The sequence below is a fragment of the Panthera pardus genome, unplaced genomic scaffold (genome assembly GCF_024362965.1).
Source record: "Panthera pardus isolate Hobbes unplaced genomic scaffold, ASM2436296v1 HiC_scaffold_8, whole genome shotgun sequence".
In the NCBI taxonomy this organism is placed as follows: domain Eukaryota; kingdom Metazoa; phylum Chordata; class Mammalia; order Carnivora; family Felidae; genus Panthera; species Panthera pardus.
In genome coordinates, this window is record NW_026527013.1 from 23,158,969 (window position 1) to 23,181,525 (window position 22,557).

General features: G+C 41.4%; 1 protein-coding gene across 4 annotated transcripts in view; it reads left to right on the top strand.

Moving 5' to 3' along the window:
- CACNA2D3 (calcium voltage-gated channel auxiliary subunit alpha2delta 3) overlaps window positions 1-22,557 on the top strand; it is an 859,023-nt gene that overhangs the window by 539,743 nt on the left and 296,723 nt on the right. The window lies entirely within an intron of this gene.

A 22,557-nucleotide genomic window follows, 5' to 3' on the forward strand; every position in this document is an offset into this window, starting at 1 on the left:
AGATTGAAACAGAATTTTTAATTTACCACAGTGAGTCTGACTCTTGGCTATGCATTGTCACACTTTTCAACAACCATTGCTGCATTACTGAAACAAAATTAATTTAAATTCTCTTTAAACCCATCTTTCGGTTTGATTTTCTAAATTAAAACTGTCAAGAGATCAAATAATAGTGTCATTACATTGAAAGATAGGGAACTGTGCTTTAAAAACTATCAGCCCATTTGATCTACCATACAGAACTAGGTTGGCAATTATCCTAAAAGAGTCAACTTGGCAAGAAATCAGAGAATCTGAAGAGTCAGTCAATGATCACATGTAAATCCGTCTTGTGATTTTATGTAGTTATGTATTTAAATGACTGCATATACAGACATATACATACACCTGTATATACATACTTCTTTTCAGATTCCTAGGCTGATATTCCTCTTAGATAATTAGGAAAGGCATATCTTCATGCAAAGTTGTGCTGCCTTATGAAAGGAACACTTAGAACCTATGATGGTTTATATTACCCATGGCACTGTTTCTGTTACCAGCGAGAATAGCTGACACTTGATTCTGTCTTTCGTTTACCTGACATCATTCATCAGAAGGATTTTGGAGAATTCTGTATTATTTAGGAGGAGTTTCCCATACTAGGAAAATAACTGCAAAGCCTGTATCTCCAAAATTTTTGGTTTTCAGCAGGACCCAGGACTCTGTGACTATGAGTTAAAATATTTGTGCCTTCAGATTCTAAACGAGGCAGGGCTGTTTAATGGCAGATTATGTCTCCTTTGGAGACACTCAGGTATTTAGGCAAACATTTCAGTACCAGAAAAAGTATATATGGCAATGGCATAGATCAAAAGCATCACCATGTAATTGAAACTGACTTTGTATTGGGTTCCTTCAGTGTCAAGACTCTCTTTATTTCTTTCTGAGAGCAACATTTTCCTTTTTATCTTTATTTATGTCAGTTTTTTCCTTAATCGTCTTCGAATGTTTGTGAGTTGGTGTTCACATGTCCCCATTCTGTTTTTTAAATCTCATTTGTTGCCATTTTCCTTTTACAGGGAGAGGAAGCGTTCTGTTTAGGCTACATGTTTAAGGGCGAAAAGTGTTTATAGAATCTTCATCTGCTTCCCCTGAGCCTGATCTATTTGATGACATCACTCTATAATTTTACATGATTTGGACAATACAAAGTGCACAGGGTAGAATATTTGGGATAGCAAACAGGACATGTTTTTATAATTACCCAGAAAACCCAGGCTATAGCTTGTGGTTTTTTTTTTAAATATGAAATTTATTGTCAAATTGGTTTCCATATAACACCCAGTGCTCATCCCAACAGGTGCCCTCCTCAGTACCCTTCATCTACCTTCCCCTCCTTCCCACCCCCCCCCCCCCCCCATCAACCCTCAGTTTGTTCTCAATTTTTAAGAGTCTCTTATGTTTTGGCTCCCTCCCTCTCTAACCTTTTTTTTTCCCTTCCCCTCCCCCATGGTCTTCTGTTAAGTTTCTCAGGATCCACATAAGAGTGAAAACATATGGTGTCTGTCTTTCTCTGTATGACTTATTTCACTTAGCATAACACTCTCCAGTTCCATCCATGTTGCTACAAAGGGCCATATTTCATTCTTTCTCATTGCCATGTAGTATTCCATTGTGTATATAAACCACAGTTTCATTATCCATTCATCAGTTGATGGACATTTAGGCTCTTTCCGAATTTGGCTATTGTTGAAAGTGCTGCTGTTAACGTTGGGGTACAAGTGCCCCTATGCATCAGCACTTCTGTATTCCCTGGGTAATTCCTAGCAGTGCTATTGCTGGGTCATAGGGTAGATCTATTTTTAATTTTTTGAGGGACCTCCACACTGTTTTCCAGAGCGGCTGCACCAATTTGCATTCCCACCAGCAGGGCAAGAGGGTTCCCGTTTCTCCACATCCTCTCCAGCATTTATAGTCTCCTGATTTGTTCATTTTAGTCACTCTGACTGGCGTGAGGTGGTATCTCAGTGTGGTTTTGATTTGTATTTCCCTGATGAGGAGAGACGTTGAGCATCTTTTCATGTGCCTGTTGGCCATCTGGATGTCTTCTTTAGAAAAGTGTCTATTCATGTCTTCTGCCCGTTTCTTCACTGGATTATTTGTTTTTCGGGTGTGGAGTTTGGTGAGCTCTTTATAGATTTTGGATACTAGCCCTTTGTCCGATATGTCATTTGCAAATATCTTTTCCCATTCCTTTGGTTGCCTTTTAGTTGTGTTGATTGTTTCCTTTGCAGTGCAGAAGTTTTGTCTTCATGAGGTCCCAATAGTTCATTTTTGCTTTTACTTCCCTTGCCTTTGGGGATGTGTCAAGTAAGAAATTGCTGCAGCTGAGGTCAGAGAGGTTTTTTCCTGCTTTCTCCTCTAGGGTTTTGATGGTTTCCTGTCTCACATTCAGGTCCTTTATCCATTTTGAATTTATTTTTGTGAGTGGTGTAAGAAAGTGGTCTAGTTTCATCCTTCTGCATGTTGCTGTCCAGTTCTCCCAGCACCATTTGTTAAAGAGACTTTTTTCCATTGGATATTCTTTCCTGCTTTGTCAAAGATTAGTTGGCCATACTTTTGTGGGTCTAGTTCTGGGGTTTCTATTCTATTCCATTGGTCTCTGTGTCTGTTTTTGTGTCAATACCATGCTGTCTTGATGATTACAGCTTTGTAGTAGAGGCTAAAGTCTGGGATTGTGATGCCTCCCGCTTTGGTCTTCTTCTTCAGTATTATTTTGGCTATTCGGAGTCTTTTGTGGTTTCATACAAGTTTTAGGATTGCTTGTTCTAGCTTCAAAAAGAATGCTGGTGCAATGCTGATTGGGATTGCATTGAATGTGTAGGTAGCTTTGGGTAGTATTGACATTTTAACAATATTTATTCTTCCAATCCATGAGCACGGAATGTTTTTCCATTTCTTTATATCTTCTTCAGTTTCCTTCATAAGCTTTCTATAGTTTTCAGCATACAGATCTCTTATGCTTGTGATTCTTTAAAAAAAAATCCACTTACAAATCCTATGAGAAAATATGGTCCTCACTGATACATCCTTTGGTGGCCCAAGACTGACTTTGAAGGGTTGCCTAAATGCTGTGTGTGGTTGAGATGTGGATCTGGATGGAGGCTGAGCCTTTGAACTGTGGGGTAAAATTTTTTATCTAGACTAGGTCACTGATGATATCAATGATCAAAGATTTTGGAGACAATCAAATCCCTTAACATCTGTGATTTTGAGACAGAAATGGAAGAAGTTGCATACTGTCTCATTCTTTTTGTCTGAATTGGTTATTCAGGGGTCTCTTTAGGAACTCTCACCAAATGGCTGAGAAGTTCCATTTGAGATACAATTCATTGACTGCTGACTATTGGAACATCATTTCTGAAGACCTCCATGTCTTGGTCATCTGAAATTGGACCCTTTAAATAATTCAGAGGTCAGAGCACAGAAGAGACAATCTTGTTGAAGATTTGTGAAATGTCAAAATTTAACAAATGTAAGGTCTATACTTAATTTTGACTGGCTTGTATGAAGACACCAAAAGAAGTAAAACTCTTTAGAACTTTCCAAAGTGGGGATGCACTAAGGATCACCCTCCCTGGTCCTCCCCCTGTAATGCTTAGGGATGTGTCCTGGGGAGGGGAGAGTCATTTGGTAAAAACTTTGTGTTTCTGCCCCACTATGTGGGACACTTTCACCTTGAGGGTCCTGGAACAATAAAAGGGTTAACCCAAGTATTGAACACTGTTTAGCTGTCTTGGGACATTTGTTCTGTGTTCATGGATTTAGTAAATTTAATGTAAATAGGCACCCCAGCAGCTGTGTCCCCTTAAGCACATTTTATTTAGCAGCTGAGTTATCCACATCACTTGGCAGCCTTAGATTTTCAATTTTTTCTTGTGCCAAGAGGGCAGCTGGAATAATTTGAGTACTCATTAATTTGGGAGAAATATGAGCTGTGTATGGCAGACAACACGAGTCTTCTGTATGGTGTTGTACCAGGATAAGCAGATCAGAATAGAAGCAATTTGCCCTATCCCAAAGGGGCCCTAGGATTTTAATAAGCTGGTTATGAAAATTCTATTTCTTTGCAATTTGAAGCATCTAATTAGAGCCTGTAATTTCTCTCCTATAACGAGAGTGGATGAAGGTTAACGTTAGGCCTCACGGGCCCTTTCACATTCATTTACAGAGAGAAATCAGGTAACAGTTGTAGTTAATTAGTACAGGGTATTAAATATTTAGTCCATCTTGATTTAACTTGGAGAACACATGCATGTTGTTGGAGTATGGAAAATGATAAAGGGAAGTTAAATTTAATTTTTAATCAAAGATAAACTTAAAGGCAGTATAATAATTTTAGCACTGACTCTCCTTTCCCGACAGCCAGTGCAGCAATTGCCTCCAGTCGCCTGAGCTGTCAAGATAAAGGAAGATGATGTCGATTTAATTTCATCACCGAACACATTTCCCAAGTTCAAACAGCTGGGATTTATGCAATCTGCGTAGAGTACAAAGAACCCGATGATTTTTATCATAGCAGTGACATAAAAACCACCTTCTTGATGTTTCAGAGTTTGGATTTTGAGTTTGGATATGAGTGCGTTTGGGGGAACTGCCTTAAGGAGATGTATCATTCACGGGCATTTCTTTCAAGAGAGGACTCGTGTCTAACAAAACTACTCTCTGAAAGAAAATCTTCCTCCAAGAGGCAGGGCCTACTCGGTAACGAGCAGCCTTGTGTTGAATCAAGTCTGACTTTGCCGTAGACTGATACCCAAACTCCTGCGTGCTGAAGACAATAAGTCATTCTCATGACTTGTCATAACCCAACCCAAATTACCTTCCTAAAGTGAGATTCAGTTAAGTCAGGACATGCATATCAGGAAGAAACCCCTCAGAACTGATGGGGCCCATGATTGGACTTCCCTCCGGGGCCCAGCACAGAGTAAAACATCTTTGGAGTGAAATCAGTTCCTGGGAAAGCTCTCAGGACTTCTGTAACTTACCCGGAAGCAGGCTTCTGGGACACGAGAATATTATAAAAGGGCAAAGATGGGGGGAAAGATAGAAAGTCTTGTAAGAATAGAAAGATTTGAGTAACTTTAAGGCCTGTGTCCCTCTAGTTGTTCTGGTGAGGGGGTTTATCTTGCCCTATGAAACCTATCACTACTCCAGTGGTTTCATTTGGGGAATGCTTGAAGCATCTTTGTAGATTTGTACAAAAAAAAAAAAAAAAAAAAGGTGACTCCCAAAAACCATCTTACTTTGCTACATTGGCTTCCAGTTGCCAGTTGTCATAAAATGGTTTCTGACGGCAATAATCCTTTGAAAATCGCCTGTTATTGGGGATAATAGCTGGTTGTCAGAGCATTAACCACCCTCGACTTCACTTTGGGCTATTACATAACAAAAGAATGAACTGATGGTGAGTCTGCCAGGTGTATTAAATTATATCATGCATTATAGAAGTTCCATGATGGGGATTAGCATCCAGAAAAGACTATCAGAGATTGCCAAACTCATTATCTGCTGAGGCAGGAGGCTGGCGTCAGGCCTGAGGATGCAAGGCTGTAGTTGTCTGTAACTATTAAGCCACTAGCTCAGGTCCATCCTTGCCCTAGCATGGAGACAGAGAAGTATCACACCAGTGTTTTCTCTGTTCTTCCGCCTCTAAAGAGAATCAAATTATGCTGTATTGATCATAGTTAGGTATAAAGCTGCATTGAAATGGATTTATTCATTTTCTGATCTCTTAATGACAGACCTACGTCTTTGGGATCCTCCCAGCACTTTTGGGGAGTCTACATTTTGTTCTCTAGCTTACCTTAGACAATAAATGTGGTTGGTGGACTTCAGAGGGTACAGCCTCCGAGAGGATCTGCCACAATGTTGCAGGCACCCACATTCACGCTTAGTGTTGACATGTCACATTGAGCTGAAGACATCTTTCAGGTCAGATGTTTTCCAAAGGGGAGAAGCATGAAATGAAATGACGATTTAATACCCATGGAAATCAGATTTCTGCTGCAAACACACAAAGCATGACTTCTTGTGTGTTCTCGACAGGTCTGAGTGATCCTTCACACGGGTCTTGGCCTAGTCCATTTTTGATGACCTGGCGAATGGTGCTGCTTCTAATTTTCAGTAGAACATCCTTGTGAGACCTGTTTAATCATGTCCATAATCCTTAAGCAATAATCTGAATTTTCCTACCAGGATCTTTTCTGCATGGAGTTGGGTATTGGATCAATATTGCACCTCTCCTACCTTGCCCAGACCCTGACACTCAGTAGGTGCTCTGGAAATATCAGCTGAATGGAATTGAGTGGAAATTTCTTACCTAAATTCTTTCTAAAAAATATTTTCTTATTACAAAAGTGTTTCATGTTCACTGTAGAAAATTAAAAAACAACAGATAGCAAGCAAGCAAGAAGTATCATCTGCTCTCCAACCACCAGAGATTATAGCATTAGGCACCCTTTGCATATATCTTTCCATTATTTTTGTGAAAATATATTTTTATTTTTTTATAGATTGGCTAAGACTGTACATGGCGTTTTGGAGCCTATTTTGTTCTTTTAGTGATGTCTTTCCAAGTCATTACGCGATCAACCTGACCATTATTTGTAATGGCTTTATGAAAGTTCATTGAATGAATGTACTATAATTTAATCCCCTTTCTGTGGGTACATTTAGGTGGCTGTAATTTTTCTCTAATATGAACAGCGCTTCAATATATATCCTTTATGTTAAATCGTTTCGCTGCATGATGGTTTCCTTGGGCAATGTGGAGAGTCAAACAAAGAAAATATCCATCAAGACTTTTGAAAAGACAGATTGCTTTGGTGGGTAGAAAGAAAGGCAAAATATCAGACATCTGAACTTGGTCTGAACAATGAAGGGCAACAGCATCTTATGGACATCATCAATGGATAAATGTTTAGAAACTGTAGAATGTGGACTGTTATATTAATTCTATTTGTACATTTTAACAAAATGAAAAATTTCAACTTGGTGGGGAAAAAAATTGGAGGTGATTTCCTATAAGTGGATTGCTGTGTTGGATATTACGTAAATTTTAAATATTTGAAAGATATGATCAAGTTATTGTCAGAAAGCTTATGCCCATTTATATTCCCACCAACAGGAAGGCTATTTCCCAATACTCTCATTGTCATTAACAAACCATTTTCAATTCCATAGCAAAAAAAGAAAAAGAAAAAAAACCCAAAAACACCTCCCAAAAAACAGAAATACCCCCAAACTCTTAATTTGTATTTGTATTTTTCCTTTAAAGTGACTTTAGTCATATCCTGTGACCCATTATTTTGCTCTCATGTCAAAGTGTTGCAATTAAAGAAATGAACTTTGGAGTCCCATATGCCTTAAAAGGGTTTGATAGCTGCCACTTACCTACTGTGTGACCTAGGACAGGTTCCTACCTTTTCCAAGCCACAATTTGCTCATCTGCTGTTTTTTTTTTTATATTAAATATAATTTATTGTCAAATTGGTTTCCATACAACACCCAGTGCTCATCCCAACAGGTGCCCTCCTCAATGCCCATCACCCACTTTCCCCTCTCCCCCAGCCCCCATCAACCCTCAGATTGTTCTCAGTATTTAAGAATCTCTTATGGTTTGGCTCCCTCCCTCTCTGTAACTTTTCCTCCTTCTCCCTCCCCCATGGTCTTTTGCTAAGTTTCTCAGGATCCACATATGAGTGAAAACATATGGTATCTGTCTTTCTCTGCCTGACTTATTTCACTCAGCATAATACCCTCCAGTTCCATCCATGTTGCTACAGATGGCAAGAATTCATTCTTTCTCATTGCCACATAGTATTCCATTGTATATATAAACCACAACTTCTTTACCCATTCGTCAGCTGATGGACATTTAGGCTGTTTCCATAATTTGGCTATTGTTGAAAGTGCTGCTATAAACATTGGGGTACAAGTGCCCCTATGCATCAGCACTCCTGTATCCCTTGGGAAAACTCCTAGCAGTGCTATTGCTGGGTCATAGGGTAGATCTGTTTTTAATTTTTTGAGGAACCTCCACACTGTTTTCCAGGGTGACTGCACCAGTTTGCATTCCCACCGGCAGGGGCAAGAAGGTTCCTGTTTCTCCACATCCTCGCCAGCATCTATAGTATCCTGATTTGTTCATTTTAGCCACTCTGACTGGCGTGAAGTGGTATCTCGGTGTGGTTTTGATTTGTATTTCCTTGATGAGGAGTGACATTGAGCATCAGGGATGTCCACTCTCACTGCTGTTGTTTAACATAATATTGGAAGTCCTAGCATCAGCAATCAGACAACAAAATGAAATCAAAGGCATCAGAATTGGCAAAGATGAAGTCAAACTTTCACTTTTTGGAGATGACATGATATTCTATATGGAAAACCCAACAGACTCCACCAAAAGTCTGCTAGAACTGATACATGAATTCAGCAAAGTTGCAGGGTACAAAATTAATGTACAGAAATTGGTTGCACTTTTATACACCAATAATGAAGCAACAGAAAGAGAAATAAAGAAACTGATCCCATTCACAATTGTACCAAGAATCATAAAATACCTAGGAATAAACCTAACCAAAGGTGTAAAAGATCTGTATGCTGAAAACTATAGAAAGCTTATGAAGGAAATTGAAGAATATACAAAGAAATGGAAAAACATTCCATGCTCATGGATTGGAAGAATAAATATTGTTAAAATGCCAATACTACCCAAAGCAACCTACACATTCAATGCAATCCCAATCAAAATTGCACCAGTATTCTTCTCAAAGCTAGAATAAGGAATCCTAAAATTTGTACGGAACCACAAAAGACCCCAAATTTGCTCATCTGTTAAATGAGAATAATGATAGTGCCCACCTCATTGCAATCCTGCCATGTATGATATGTGACAATGGGCGGGTGCTCAACATGATTTTAATGCTGTAGTAGTACTCTATTTCTCTTACCATGTTCCTACTGCAGACATTATGATGGATTATCCCTACTTAGCCTGTGCTTATACCTTATAATTTCTTGCAATAACCGCATTAATTCATTTATTTGAAAGTTATGTGGGGGCTTCTGCTACAGGTCAGGTTCTAGATTAGGAGTTAAACAATAGTGAACAAAACTGACATTGTATCTCCATCATGAAGCTTACACTTCAGTGTGTGTGTGTGTGTGTGTGTGTGTGTGTGTGTGTGTATGTGTGTGAAGTAGAACATAGCCAAGTGGCAAATAAAATAACTGTAAGTAGCACTGAATGCTGTGCAGAAAAGCAATAGGGACTGAGGCCAAGCATAAAATGGAGACTTATTTTAGGTGACAAGAGGAGGGAGGGACTTTAGGACATGGGGAGTTTTATGATAAGACCAAAAGGATAGAAAGGAAACAGCAATGCTAAAATGTTTTAGTGTTGAGAGGGGAGCATGTGTAAAGGGTCTGTGGCATGAAAAAGACTTGAGGTGTTGGGGGAATTGGAAAAAGGTTAATGTGGGAGGAAGGGCATGGCTGGGAATTTGGCAATAGTGAGGGGCAACCTGAGGTGGGATTGTGGAACAAGGCAGGGGCCAGAGCATGGTCCAGGGGTGGCTTTTGATTCTTATTATATATGAATGCAATGCCCCTGCAGAACTTCTAGCAAAGGAGGCACATTTTCTGATTTTTACTACAGGAAGCTTTCTCTGGGACTGGATAGCAATGGAAAAGCTCAGATAAGAGGCCTGGCTGTTTATCCAAATGAGAGGTGTTGGTAGCTTAGACTAAGTATTGGCAGAGGAGATGAAAATCACAAGAATTGTATTTAGCAAGAAACTTCCAAAGAAATTATTTATTTCCCCATTCCATGTCATTAATTAGGATCATTTTTAACACTGAAGTCATTAGAAGTCACCCAGCGCTCTGAAAGAGAGGGTTTCCAGGCTGCAGCAGATGCTGTGGACCCTTCCTCCCATGCAGCCTCATATCCTCAAGCTTACTCCTCCAGGAAAACCCCTCATCTCCTGGAAGGTGGTGTTTAAGATGGAAAACTGGAGAACTTTGTTGCTCATATTAGAGCCAGCAGCTTTGACCAATCTTCAGGCTCTCCAGTGGGAGAAACATATTTTGGAAAAACAAACAACTCAGTTCCAGGACACAGTATCTATCTTTCTCTTCCCTCAATCCTCATGAAAAATCCTGACCCCAGAAAAACAACAAACCAACAAATAAATAAAGCCATAATGGTGAGGAAAGAAAATAGGTTCTAGCTCTCAGGAATACCAACTTTGCGTTAAATCTAATTTGTTTTTAAAAACAAATTTTTTTAATGTTTATTTTTGAGAGAGACAGACTATGAGCAGGGGAGGGGCAGAAAGAGAGGGAGACACAGAATCTGAAGCAGGCTCCAGGTACCAAGCTGTCGGCACAGAGCCCGACATGGGGCTCGAACTCACAGACCGTGAGATCATGACCTGAGCCGAAGTTGGCTGCTTAACCAACTGAGCCACCCAGGTGCCCCATAGTTTATGTATTTTCTTCTATTAAAACCCATTGCTCTTCTTGGCTTGCATTTCACTGATCTGTCTGCTGCCTCCCAGGCTATCTTTCCCCACCATCCTGTGCATTCCATGTGGGTTCTACTGGGTTTGTAGCTTCTCTCCACTGCAAGAATGCTCCTGCAGGACAGAGATGATCTGTCGCCCTGCATGACCTCCCCTTCCTCAGTGTTTATTGGTCACCACGCCTTTTTCACCAACTTACTGGCATGATTGATACTACTTAATTTCCTGTTGTTTTCTCTTACATGTAAAACGTGGTGGGGAAAATGTGAGAAATGCTGGAGAGTTCATTTCCAGGAGCAGAGAGCCGAGGGGAAGATCAGGAAGGATTCTTTTGACCTAAACTATCCCTCCAAAGGGACACAAAGCTAAGAGAAGAAATACAGGGACTTTACAGTTAAAAGTTTTTAACAAAATTTAACCCTCCTTCATGACAAGAGCATTGAACAAATATATGACCAGAACATAATAAAAGTAGGGCCAAACAAAACACTTAATCTCTGTTGGAGATGAGGACAGCCAACACCAGTGAGGAAACCTGGATAACTTTAAGGCTTACGGTCTGTAAGATAACAATTCTTAGGATAAATACAACTCTAACTGATTGAAGGCAAGAAATAAATTTTCTTCTGGGGTTTCTCAGAAAGAAGATATGTTTCCCCCCAGTTGCCCCCTGGAACTTTCTCTCACTTTCCTGCCTCATCCACCTATGGTACTTGTTGATGTCAAAACAGTGGCTCTTGATAGTACGGTCTTCAGCTGGGCGCATGCTCCCGTAGTGGATGTTCAGGGTCATGGGAGCACTGGAATCCCTGGAGGGGGCAGAGGTCGGGGTACTGATAATGAGCATGTATCGATTGCCGAAACCCCACAGGTGATTCTGATAAGTCCTTCCCTCCCAACCCTGAGCCATGTTCACCTGTCTGCCTCTTGGAGAGTCACAGGTAAAATGAAATGAACGCTGTCCTCAACAATATCCTTGCAGTTGTCTGATGAGTCCTTGACTTTTCTTTCTGACAGTAAGCCCAGAAGGTGGCAGGTGATTTGACAGCAGAAACTGCTATTTTAGACTAATTCTTAGTGACAGGGAGGATTGGTGGGGAAGATAGAAGTGACAAGAACCGTGCTAGCTTAGAGTTCACAACAGCTGTTGGTTTTAATAAGTTTGAGAATGATTTGGGCAGAATTCCAAACCCCTAAATCCTCGACCTATAACCTGCACTGTGCTGATTCACTAGGGTGGTCTGTGGAGGGACTGCTTTATCTAAACGCATGCTGCTTCTTACTGAGTGGCGAGGGGGTGGGGACGGGCTTTGGCCCACATCCCACACAAGGGATGCATTTGTGCCCAAGGCCGTGTGAGTCTTGGTCCTGTACCCTCATCTGGGTAGTGAACACAAACTCGGGGGGGTGGGGGGTGGGGTGGGCGGTACCATTAAGGGAAAAGGAGCTTTTCACTAAGGTCCAGACTGACAGGCCAACTCACGCCTTCAGGCTTCACACCCTTGGGCCTTTTCCTACATGTTTTCTCTTTAGGGTCCAGGCAAGATGTCCCATTGGAGACCTCCTCTTAGAAAGGACCCCCCACACACTCTTTAGTAGCACAAACCCTGCCCTCACCCTACCATTTAACAGCAATCCTGCCATATGGGTATTCTGTTAACCATAGTGCCTTGCAGGTAAGGAAAATGAGGCTCAGAAAGATCACATAACTCCCCCCAGGTTGCCTGGCTCACTTGGGGAAGACCCAGCTGCTAAAACTGGGTGTGTCCAGTTCTCAACCCTGTCTTGTATCCACTGTATTCTTCTCACCTGTCCACCCAGTCCAGTCATTCCTGTTTTCCATGAAATCTTGCTGCCTGTTCAAACTGTGCCAAGGGGCAGGAGGAAGAAGGGACTTGCACTGAAAGTTGCTTGGAGTGTCCCATCATCGCTGTAAAGTGTTGTCTTTTCCCTGCTAGGTTATCCTTGAAGCAGGCAGTTATTTAAAATACAATTGACTTCAGTCTACAGCTTGTATGCCTTCCATCTAGAATCAAGGGGCAGCACCTAGGAAGAAATATGCTATAAAACTGATGATCCACCCATGTGAGGCCTCAACTAAGACACCATTTTCTGGCTCCTGAAGATGAGATGGCAGTAACAAAGACGGGAACTTTTCCGTCCTCCATTTCTTGCTATTTATCACCGAACTGCAGTGTGAAAAGAAATCATGGGAACTTATTGTAGGGGAAAGTGAAATTTCCAGCTGATTGATAGCATATCAATCTGGAAAAATAGGAAAGCATTTAAAACGAAGTTGGTAGTGAAGGAAAGAGCTCTAACTCTGATAAATTCATGAGCATCCCATGCCAACTTATTTTGACTTACAAAATTTATGAAAAGAAATGGAGAGAAAGTGAATGACTGATATTCATTGAGAATCTACCACATCCCGGGCACTGAGCTGGGTGTAGTGGCTTCATTCTGCTCCCACATCTGCATTTCTGTTTGGAGGACGAAATCGATGTAATTCAAGGAAATAAGTCATTAAGATACCTACAAAACGTACCAGGTATCATGAAGGAGACACATGGGATGAGAGGGAGTTAGCCATAGAAAGTGAGGGAATGAGGAACATTCTAGGCAGTGGGACAGGACCCTAAAGACAGGGTCTTTAGACAAAGACCCTAAAGCCAAAAAAGAATTTTTCATGTCTCTGGGTCTTCCAAGGCATCGTAGCTGTGATCAGGAGTTGGGAATATATTCCAAGTGCAATGGGAAGACATCGGAAGGCTCTAAGATAGGGAGGGACGTGATTCCAAGATGTTTCACAAGTGTAAGTATGAGCATCCCCATTTGTAGAACAATTAGTTTCCCTTTTACGTAAGTAGACCTTCTGACCTGTTCCACTGAATTTAACAGCTTTACACACGAGTTTGTGTTTTTGTTCATGGTGTTGAATCTGTGAGCCTTCTTGGAAGAAAGGGCATACCTGTAAACAAATAACTGTTACCACTTGATCTCCAGGTCTGAGAGGGCAAGGGAAGCAGGGAGAGACCTCCCAGCCATACAGATCTGTAGGCCCTGTGGTGGCCAGCAATCTCAATCTTGGTGATGAATTTGTTTCAAGAGCCTTCATATCATCAGAAAAGGATTTTTATGTATTACCAGTCAACACATGTTTGGGTGCTAGCTTCATGTCAACGATTGCACTGGATTCTCTGGATTTAAAAATGAATGACGGGGGTCCTATCTGTCCATTCCATCCCTGTTCCTTTAGGTGTGGCCATTCAAAGGCTCCATGTTGTAATGTGCAAATTCAAGGTCTGTAGTTGTCCCTATTCTGTCTCAGGGCTCCTGGTGTGTCCACCTTGCTCCTACATATTGAGGTCTCATTCCCAATGTGAAGTCTGGATCTGGTCATGGATGGCTGATATCTGGGCCTCACCAAATCATTGGATAATGGACATATAAATGAACAAATGAACTTCTCTCTCAATTTGGCAAGCACTTAAGAGCCCATTTTTATTGTCCAAAGAATACAATTTGTTTTTGAGGAATTTAGAGTACAGAATACAAGAAGTCTATAAAACAGAGGTTCTTAACCTGGGATCCAGAGATTCCTAGGGAATCTGGGTCTTTGGTGAGGAGGTGCCCCAAATCTCATAAATCTTATCTGAAATTGTGAATGTACAGCTTTGGGCTCTTTTTTTTTTTTTTTTTTTTTTTTTTTTTTTTTTTTTTTGGTAGGGGGAAGGTCCATAGCCTTTGCCAATGTCTCAATTGATCTTATGACTCTGCAGAGGTTAACAGAAGTTGTCATTGCTGTACCTCTAGTGTTAGGGACTTCAATTCCATCATCCTTGGTAATGACAAATATCAGTGATGGCTGCTCAAAACCCTCCCCTAGGAAGAATCTCTTATTCACCCACAACCATCAATTCCCTCTTTAACCAGACCTCTGGGCAGGGTGGAAGGGGGGGGGGTGTCTATGGATAAGAGAGTTGGCTTTCCTCAACTCACTTTGTTTAGTTTTACTGCAGCAAATTGTATGAAACACACATGGCTGCAACTCTGACAGATTCACTGCCTCTGACCTGTCCTTGCATCCATTATCCCATTCCCCATTGATCACAGGGAGTGGGGCAGGTGATCCACATGTTGCCCACACATAAGGAAAGTACATTCTGAGGGTTTAATTTGCTCAACGCCACCAAGCCAGTAAGTGTGGAGCTGGGCGCACCTGGAGCCCAGGTCTCCTGATTCCTAGATTTTTTGAGGGTACTTAGTATTTATTTGAATCAGATATGGTAAGGTGCGCAGGCATAGAAGTGGCTGGTGTGAAGGAAGAAGTTTATTATACTTGTTGTCCTCTACAAGCAAGAGGCACGCCATACCACATGGAGCTTCACCAAGGGAAACACCGAGGCAAGGCGAGTGTGAAGAAAGAGAGAGAGAGGGGAGCTAGAGGGCTGAAGCCTTTTTGTGGCTTCATGTAAGAAAGAGGCAAAGCAGGGTTGGGATTGGATAATTTCAGTGGACTTTGGGGCATAAGAACTGTCCCTAATTGTCTGGTAGCAGCCATGGAGTGGTTAGGACAGGTGGAGAATGGTCCAGAGTGTGAACATCTGATAAAAAGAGGAGGTCTGGATTGGTTTATTTGCATTCAGAGGTTCACCTGCAGGCAAGTTATTTGCTACCTCCAGGAATTAGCTAACCCGGGGAGGGGTAGTTCCTCCAAGGCAGCAACGCCCCAGAGCATCAAAAGCACAGAACATAAAAAGACAGTTTATACACTGGCTTTGCCTCCTGAATGAAGTCCATGGGGCTGGATAGTCTAATGAATTGTGTCACCCACCTTTGAGGATGTTTGTAGCTTGACTACTTGTTGTTCTGTGATTAGTGTGTCGTCGCACCTGTGCTCTGCTGTGCTAACTCAGCTCAGCCTCTGGGCGATTCAGACACACCTTCTCCACCTTGAAAAAACACATGCCCATAAAACCAGACTTGCATCCTCCTGCTCAGAAGATTCCCAAATTGCACTTTTTCTGAATTGTGATATTTCAGTACCACACATGAGGTATCAGGCACTGTGCTTGAGAGGAAAGAGATTATACAGACTCTTACAGCATCCCCCAAATGACAGTCCATTTATCATAATGATCTATGATACTCATTTGTTGAAATTTTATTACTTTTGTAATTTAATTCAATTTGTCCCCTCGTATTGCTGCTCAGGACAGTGTTACCTTATGCGCCTCTCTCAGCCTTTGGATAAGGATGTTTCTCCTTTTATTATGAACATGATGGCTTCTAGATTAAAGCGACCTGCTCAGTATAACTGTGTCCATTGGCATCAGCCTTCTCCAGGGCTGCCTCTACTCTTGCAGTGCTTCCGTGAAGACAATATTGGCAGTCATTTATGAAGCATTTGGGGAATAATCAAGCTCCAGCCCTCATCTTCTGCTTAGAGGTTAAAGATTTTATTCAGAGGTGCTTCTCTGCACCATAATTCATAGGAATGAGCAAATAAGAGAAGTTGGTTAGGAATATATCTTGTGAAGATACAGAGCAAGAACATACTCAGTAATAGTAAGTTGACTTTAAGACATAAAGACATCAGGAGACTTCTTTCTAAAGTTGAAGTCATAGACTATTTTTGAGAAATCCTGAAGGTATTTTAGGGAATAATTGAGTTGGGCAGTGAGTCTGAAGGGGCATGAGCAGGTGCAAAGACATAAAAGTAAGTGCACATATTCATTTGCAGAGGCCGCCACTTAGTTGAATTAAAATTTGGAACCCATGGATGTGGGCCCCCAGAGGTACTCGATGATTCTTTTAGCAAATGCCATTTATACATATAATCCATGTAGATTGCATGTTTTTTTAATGTGAAATTTATTGTCACATTGGTTTCTGTACAACACCCAGTGTTCATCCCAACAGGTGTCCTCTTCAATGCCCATCACCCACCCTCCCACCCCCCATCAACCTTCAGTTTATTCTCAATTTTTAAGAGTCTCTTATGGTTTGGCTCCCTCCTTCTCTTTTTTTTTTCCTTCCCCGCCCCCATGGTCTTCTGTTAAGTTTCTCAGGATCCATGTTTTATAAGTTTTTTATAAGTACTAGATTTGTAGTAAATGTTATTTTAAAATAAAACATAGTCTTTTTAAAAAATAAATGTGGAGAGTATGTATTTGGAGGTTCCTAAATGTGCTGCCCTCAGCTCTTTCCTCTGTACATGGGAGCAAGAATGGGGTTATTGTAATTCTGAGGAGCAGTGCTTTGGGTGTAAAGATCAGCTACAGACATGTGGGCACAGATCTGCCCTTTCTTGGGAAAAAAGGAACTGCATATGGCTGGTCCTGTTTGCCCAGTCTGGTTGGTGTCTGATGTTCCTGCCTTGTTGGATTGACACAAACTTAAAAAAAAATGTCTTCTTGATCCATCTCCTCTATCTTTTTTAAACCACATACAAATTATAAACTAGAAGTTTAGCCTCAATCCTTAGCAATGTATGGAAATACCTTTGTTGGAAATGGCTCCACTGATTTATTAATTCCTGCTTCCACTTCCCTTTGCTCAAGGCTCATCTTCTCTGTGTTATTTTAAAACATTGGCAATAAATAAATAATAAATAAATAAATAAATAAATAAATAAATAAATAAAGTTGGCATCGGTCTACCTATGTCAGACCTACCACGGGTGCTGTTTTAAAAATGTAGATCTGTGGCTTACTTAATTTGAATCTCTGGAGGGTGGGTGTTGGGGTAAGATGTGATCCAAGGCCCCTGGTGATCCTGATGTTCGGTGAAGTCTAAGAACTCTCCCCACCCTGGCCAGAGCAACTGTCATCTCTCACCTGGACCACTTTGGTGGCCTCCTACTTTTGTGTCTCTGCTCTACCCTGTCTCCCTATGGCTGTGGTTCTCAAACTTGGTTGCACATTGGAACCAAGAGAGATTAAAAGACTCTCTGCTCCAGAGGGTTTTATTTAATTGTGCTTGGATGGGACCTGGGTCTTCAGAATTGTAAGAACATCACAGGAAAATCAAATGAGCAGCCAAGTTGAGCATGACTTCTCATGGCTTATTCTCATTCTCTACACTATAAACACACTTACCCTTTTACAAGATTATATGTGGCTCATATCAGACTCCGACTCAGTCCCTTCTGTGGTTCTGTTCTCTAACAGTGGTTGCAAGGGCCCTGTTGTCTATCCAAGTTCATTCTCTACAACCTCTGCTAATTGACTCCACTCCATTTCCACTGGTGCCTTCAAAGTCCCAGTGGCTGGGACTTTCTGTTCCCTTCTGTTCCCTTCACCTGGAGCATTCTTCCTCAATAGCCATGTGTCTTGTTCTGCCTCTCCCACCCCATTTTGTCCAGATCCCTGATGACATGTCACATTATCGAGGGGGTGGGGGGGGGCTTCCCTTCCTCTCTTGCAGCTTTCATCACTCTCCATTGCCTTACTGTGCTTTATTTTCCTCATAAGCATTTAATCCAACAAATAAATGTTAGATATGAATTTGCCATTAATTATCTGTTTTACTCCCATGAAAATGTAAACTCCCTAAAGACAGAGTTTGTTTTAACGGTTTATCCATTTTATCCCCAACACCAAGAAAGGTCCCTGGTACATAGTAGGTGCTCAGAAGTTACTTGTGACAGATGGAGGATGACCTGTTACACTCAGACTGTTTCAAAAGCATGGTCATTGACCATGTCCCATTCATTACCAAAGGGACTTGTGGGGGAGTTGGCGGCCGCCTGTTTTCTGGCTGTAAAACGTGTCCACGATAGGTGTACTGGCAGACACTCTTCGTCCCCTATTTTGACGGCTATAGAAAGAAGAGATTTGGTTCATTATTATTATAAACTCAAACTACCTATATTCACCATGAGAGGAATGGTGCCTCTCACATTTTCTGGTGGGAATTGCATCTACATGAGTAAGCATGATTTGTTTTTTGGGAAAACTGGATTGAGATTTTTGTTTGTTTCACTTGGGAAATTTTATACTAAGCAGATTAAATTAAGTGACTTTGAACTTAGAAATGTCCACATTCTAAATTTTATTAAGCTTAATTGGGTTTATAGAATACTTAAAGACCATACAAACTTAAATGGGAGATCAAAATGAACTAATAGGTTGATGCAGACTTTCCCCCGCTGCCTTTGTGCTGCATTAATGAGAGTGGTGCCTTCATGCCTGCAAATGATGAACACAAAGGCCTGGCTTTCTGGGGAGCCTCAGTGTGTCCTTCCTGCTGTGGTCTGAACTGTGTGGTGCCTCTGTCCCTCGATATTCTGTGCTGTGAACCTGGCTTTCAAGACCACCTCTGATCTGAAAAGTAGTTGGCCTCAAGGCAGACTTGTGAACATTTCTTTAAAGGTGCTTCTTGGGGAAGAAATCTCTAATTGTTGGAAATAATATCTATCAGATTACAGAATCTGCTAATGATGGAAATGAGCGATTTGATTGTGTTACTTCTCCAGCTTTTGCACTCAGTTAATTGAGCGGTGGACTATGGCAGCCCCCCATGGAAAATGCAGGGCTGGGTCTTAATGGCCACATTTCATCTCTTGTGTTGGATTTTCAGTGCTACATTGATTTTTCCTAGGTCCTTGTAGAATGGTTCAAGAAGTTGCCTTCTGATTACTTTCTGCTCATTTAGAGTGATCTTCAATTATTAAAGCAATACTTGTTCATTTGTAAAAACATTCAAATGAGAGAGACATTTGTGAAATAAAAAGTATAAGTCCCCTTTAAGAAAAATAGGATTCTGTGCTATACCATATCCTACAACTTGCCTTTGCTCCCCTCACCAGTTTATACCAGATGTCTTTCTACATGAGTACATATCTACAGGGTATTCGGCTCTGTGAATGGACTGTAATTTTTTTTTTTTTTTTTAGCCATTCAGCTATCAAGAGACACTTAAGCTCTAACAGTTATTTACTATTACAAATAATGAAGGTGAACAATCTTGTAGCTTTACCATTTTTGTGTATTGGTGAAAATGTATAAAATGAAATTACAAGGCTTTATGAAGACATTCAACTCTATAGTTTTTCCATATGCCTATCACTTCCTGTCATCTTTGATACCTGCTCAGCTCCTACGGGTATTTTTGTTGTTGTTGTTATCTTGGCTATAAGATAAATGCCTAGAGATAGAATTACTGGGCCTGAAAAAATTACAAATAAAAAATACTATGGATATTGTTAAATTGCTCTCCAAAATGTTTATTTTGGAGTAAAAATCCCTTCTCTTTTGTTGCCAGTTGAAAGGCATCATTGTGAGAAATCCAGGGTGTGGACCTAGTATTGTTTGATGATGTTTATTTTATAGGCAGAGATGTGACAAGTCCTTTCCATGCCGTTTCTACTCAGATAAGGAGGCCAGTCCCCCAGGGAGCCAAGGGCGCCACATAAATGGAAAGATTGAACATGATTCTGATCCTCTTTCATAAGCAGTAAAATAAAATACAAACTAACAAAATATGATGCCTATAAATCCTTTAGCATGTACCTGACCCAGGGCCCCGTTCCCAGGGCCAGGTAGGGGTCACAGCAGTGGTATAGGAGCCATGGCGGGGGTGTGGGGGCTGCAATGCTGGATTCCATTATTGTGGTTATTGTTAGCACAGTTCTTTGAGCAGTCATGTCTGGCCTGAAGTTTGGCACGATCCTGCTGGTTTTCCAAATGGGTTGCCATCTTTTTAAGTGAGGGATTATAGAAGTCTTGCTAGTGGTTCACAGCCTTGTGCTGGAGCTTTAACCATGCCGCTGAGAGAGAACTCAGTTTATCCTGAGGTTCTTAATCTGCATGGCAGAGGAGGTTTGGTGCATGCGAACATACGGGCTGCTCTGTGCCACATCTTTTCCTATTTGCCTGCAAAGATAGACCCCTAGCTTCATTTACGAAGAGCTATCTTTTAAGCTTTCTGCTTCATTAAAAGCCAGTGGGGATGGAAGTTTTTATCAATCTAGGGTTTTCTCTTAAAACAGCTTAAATTTGAAATGAAAGGTGAGGACTTATTAAAAAAAAAAAAAAAGCATGGGTCTGGGTCTCAAAACACTGTATTCCAGTGCTGGCTCCTCTGGGTGCTGGCTCTGGGCCATGGGGCTGGTTGGGGTTTTCTATGTGGACAGACCCAGCATCTTGAAGAGATTGAGAGGAGGCCCCAGTGTTATCCCAAGGCAGGACTAGATGAATTTTTTTAAGTTTATTTGTTTATTTTTGAGAGAGAGAGAGAGAGAGAGTGCAAGCAGAGGAGGGACAGAAAGAGAGAGAGAGAGAGAGAGAGAGAGAGAGAGAGGGAGAGAGACTCTCAAGCAGACTCCACATGGTCAGCGCAGAGCCTGACATGGGGCTTGAACTCAGATGACCCAGGACTAGATGAAATTAAGCAAATCATTTTAATTAACTGGACCTCAGCTACCACCTACATCAGACATCTTCAGCTAAATGCCCACAGTGGCCAGGCAGGAAAAGTGAACAAGAAAGGGACTTTAAGTAGGGCTTGGTCAGTGATAATCACTTTTGGCCACGTGAAACTGACTCTTCTCTTTTTTCCTCCAAGAGAAGCCAGAATCTCCCAATTTAAGTAATAATAATGATGATGATGATGATGATCATGATGATGATGATAATAATAATAAATAAGTGACATATCCTTTCTCTCTCAGTGTGACTCCATTGGGAATAGTGTGGGAGAGAGTGAGGGGAATGAAGAGAGGCAAATCTCTCTCTGCCTGCTCACCCACTCAGGAAGCACCCTTGGAGGAGTTGTGATGGATGAAATGACTGCCTTCGTGCACACAAGTGAGGACAGGCTGAGGTTATGTAATGATAACGTGTGTTTAAACATTTCTTTAGGAGCATCTGGGTGGCTCAGTCAGTTAAGCATCTGACTCTTGATTTCGGCTCAGGTCATGATCTTGCAGTTTGAGCTTGAGCCCCACATTGGGCTCTGCACTGACAGCACGGAGCCTGCTTGGGATTTTCTTTCTCCCTCTCTTTCTCTCTGCCCCTCCCCTTCCTTCTCTTTCCAAATAAATACATAAAAACTTAAATACACACACACACACACACACACGCACGCACGCACACACACACACACACACACACACACACACACCTCTTTAAACTAGCTTTCAAGCTATAGTGCCCAGAGAAGAGGGTATTTATAATTAAAACAAAATCTAGAGCGCCTGACTGGCTCAGTCGGTAGAGTACATGATTCTTGGTCTTGGGGTTGTGAGTTCAAACCTCATGTTGGGCATGGAGCCTACTTAAAAAGTTAATAATTAAATAAATAAAAGAAAGCACAATCTGCATTTTTTTTACTCAGCTGGGAGCATTCGTGTATTTTTACCCATTCATATATTGAGCTGTGCTCCATCAGGACATAGCCAGGGGAAAGAGGCACACCTCTTCCTTCCCTGCATCAGGTGGACAGGCTAGCGGGAATCAACCTCACAGACATAACCACACAAGATACTAGTTATCTACACTATAATAAAGGCACTGAAGGGGCAATAGGGATGCCTGAGCCAGTTTCAGCGGGCTGGGGGGACACCAGCTGGTAAAGCCTCTCGTACCACATATCCAGTGTCTTCATCCGATAGTGTGTCTTCATTAACTGAGCCACAAAGAGGTAGCCACAGCACCATCCTTGGCCCGCCAGAAGACTTTTGTTTGGACTGTGCAGTCTTCAGCCATGTACCATTTTAAATTTGAATTCAAGAGTTGTATCCCTTTTAGTTCCTCTTCTTCCATCTTACCCTCAAGTACTACTTTGGGGGATGGATTGTACTCTATTTCAGAGAATACTAGCCTCATGGGAGAGAGTTGAGAAAGCAGTAGAAAATGAGAGAGACAGGGTTTTACATGTGTTTTCTACTCTTTGGGAACCAAATGCTTAAGAAGGCAAGAAAGAGTCCCCATTGGTCTCCTGGCTACAGGCCGTGCCTCTGGTCCCACTTAATTACCTC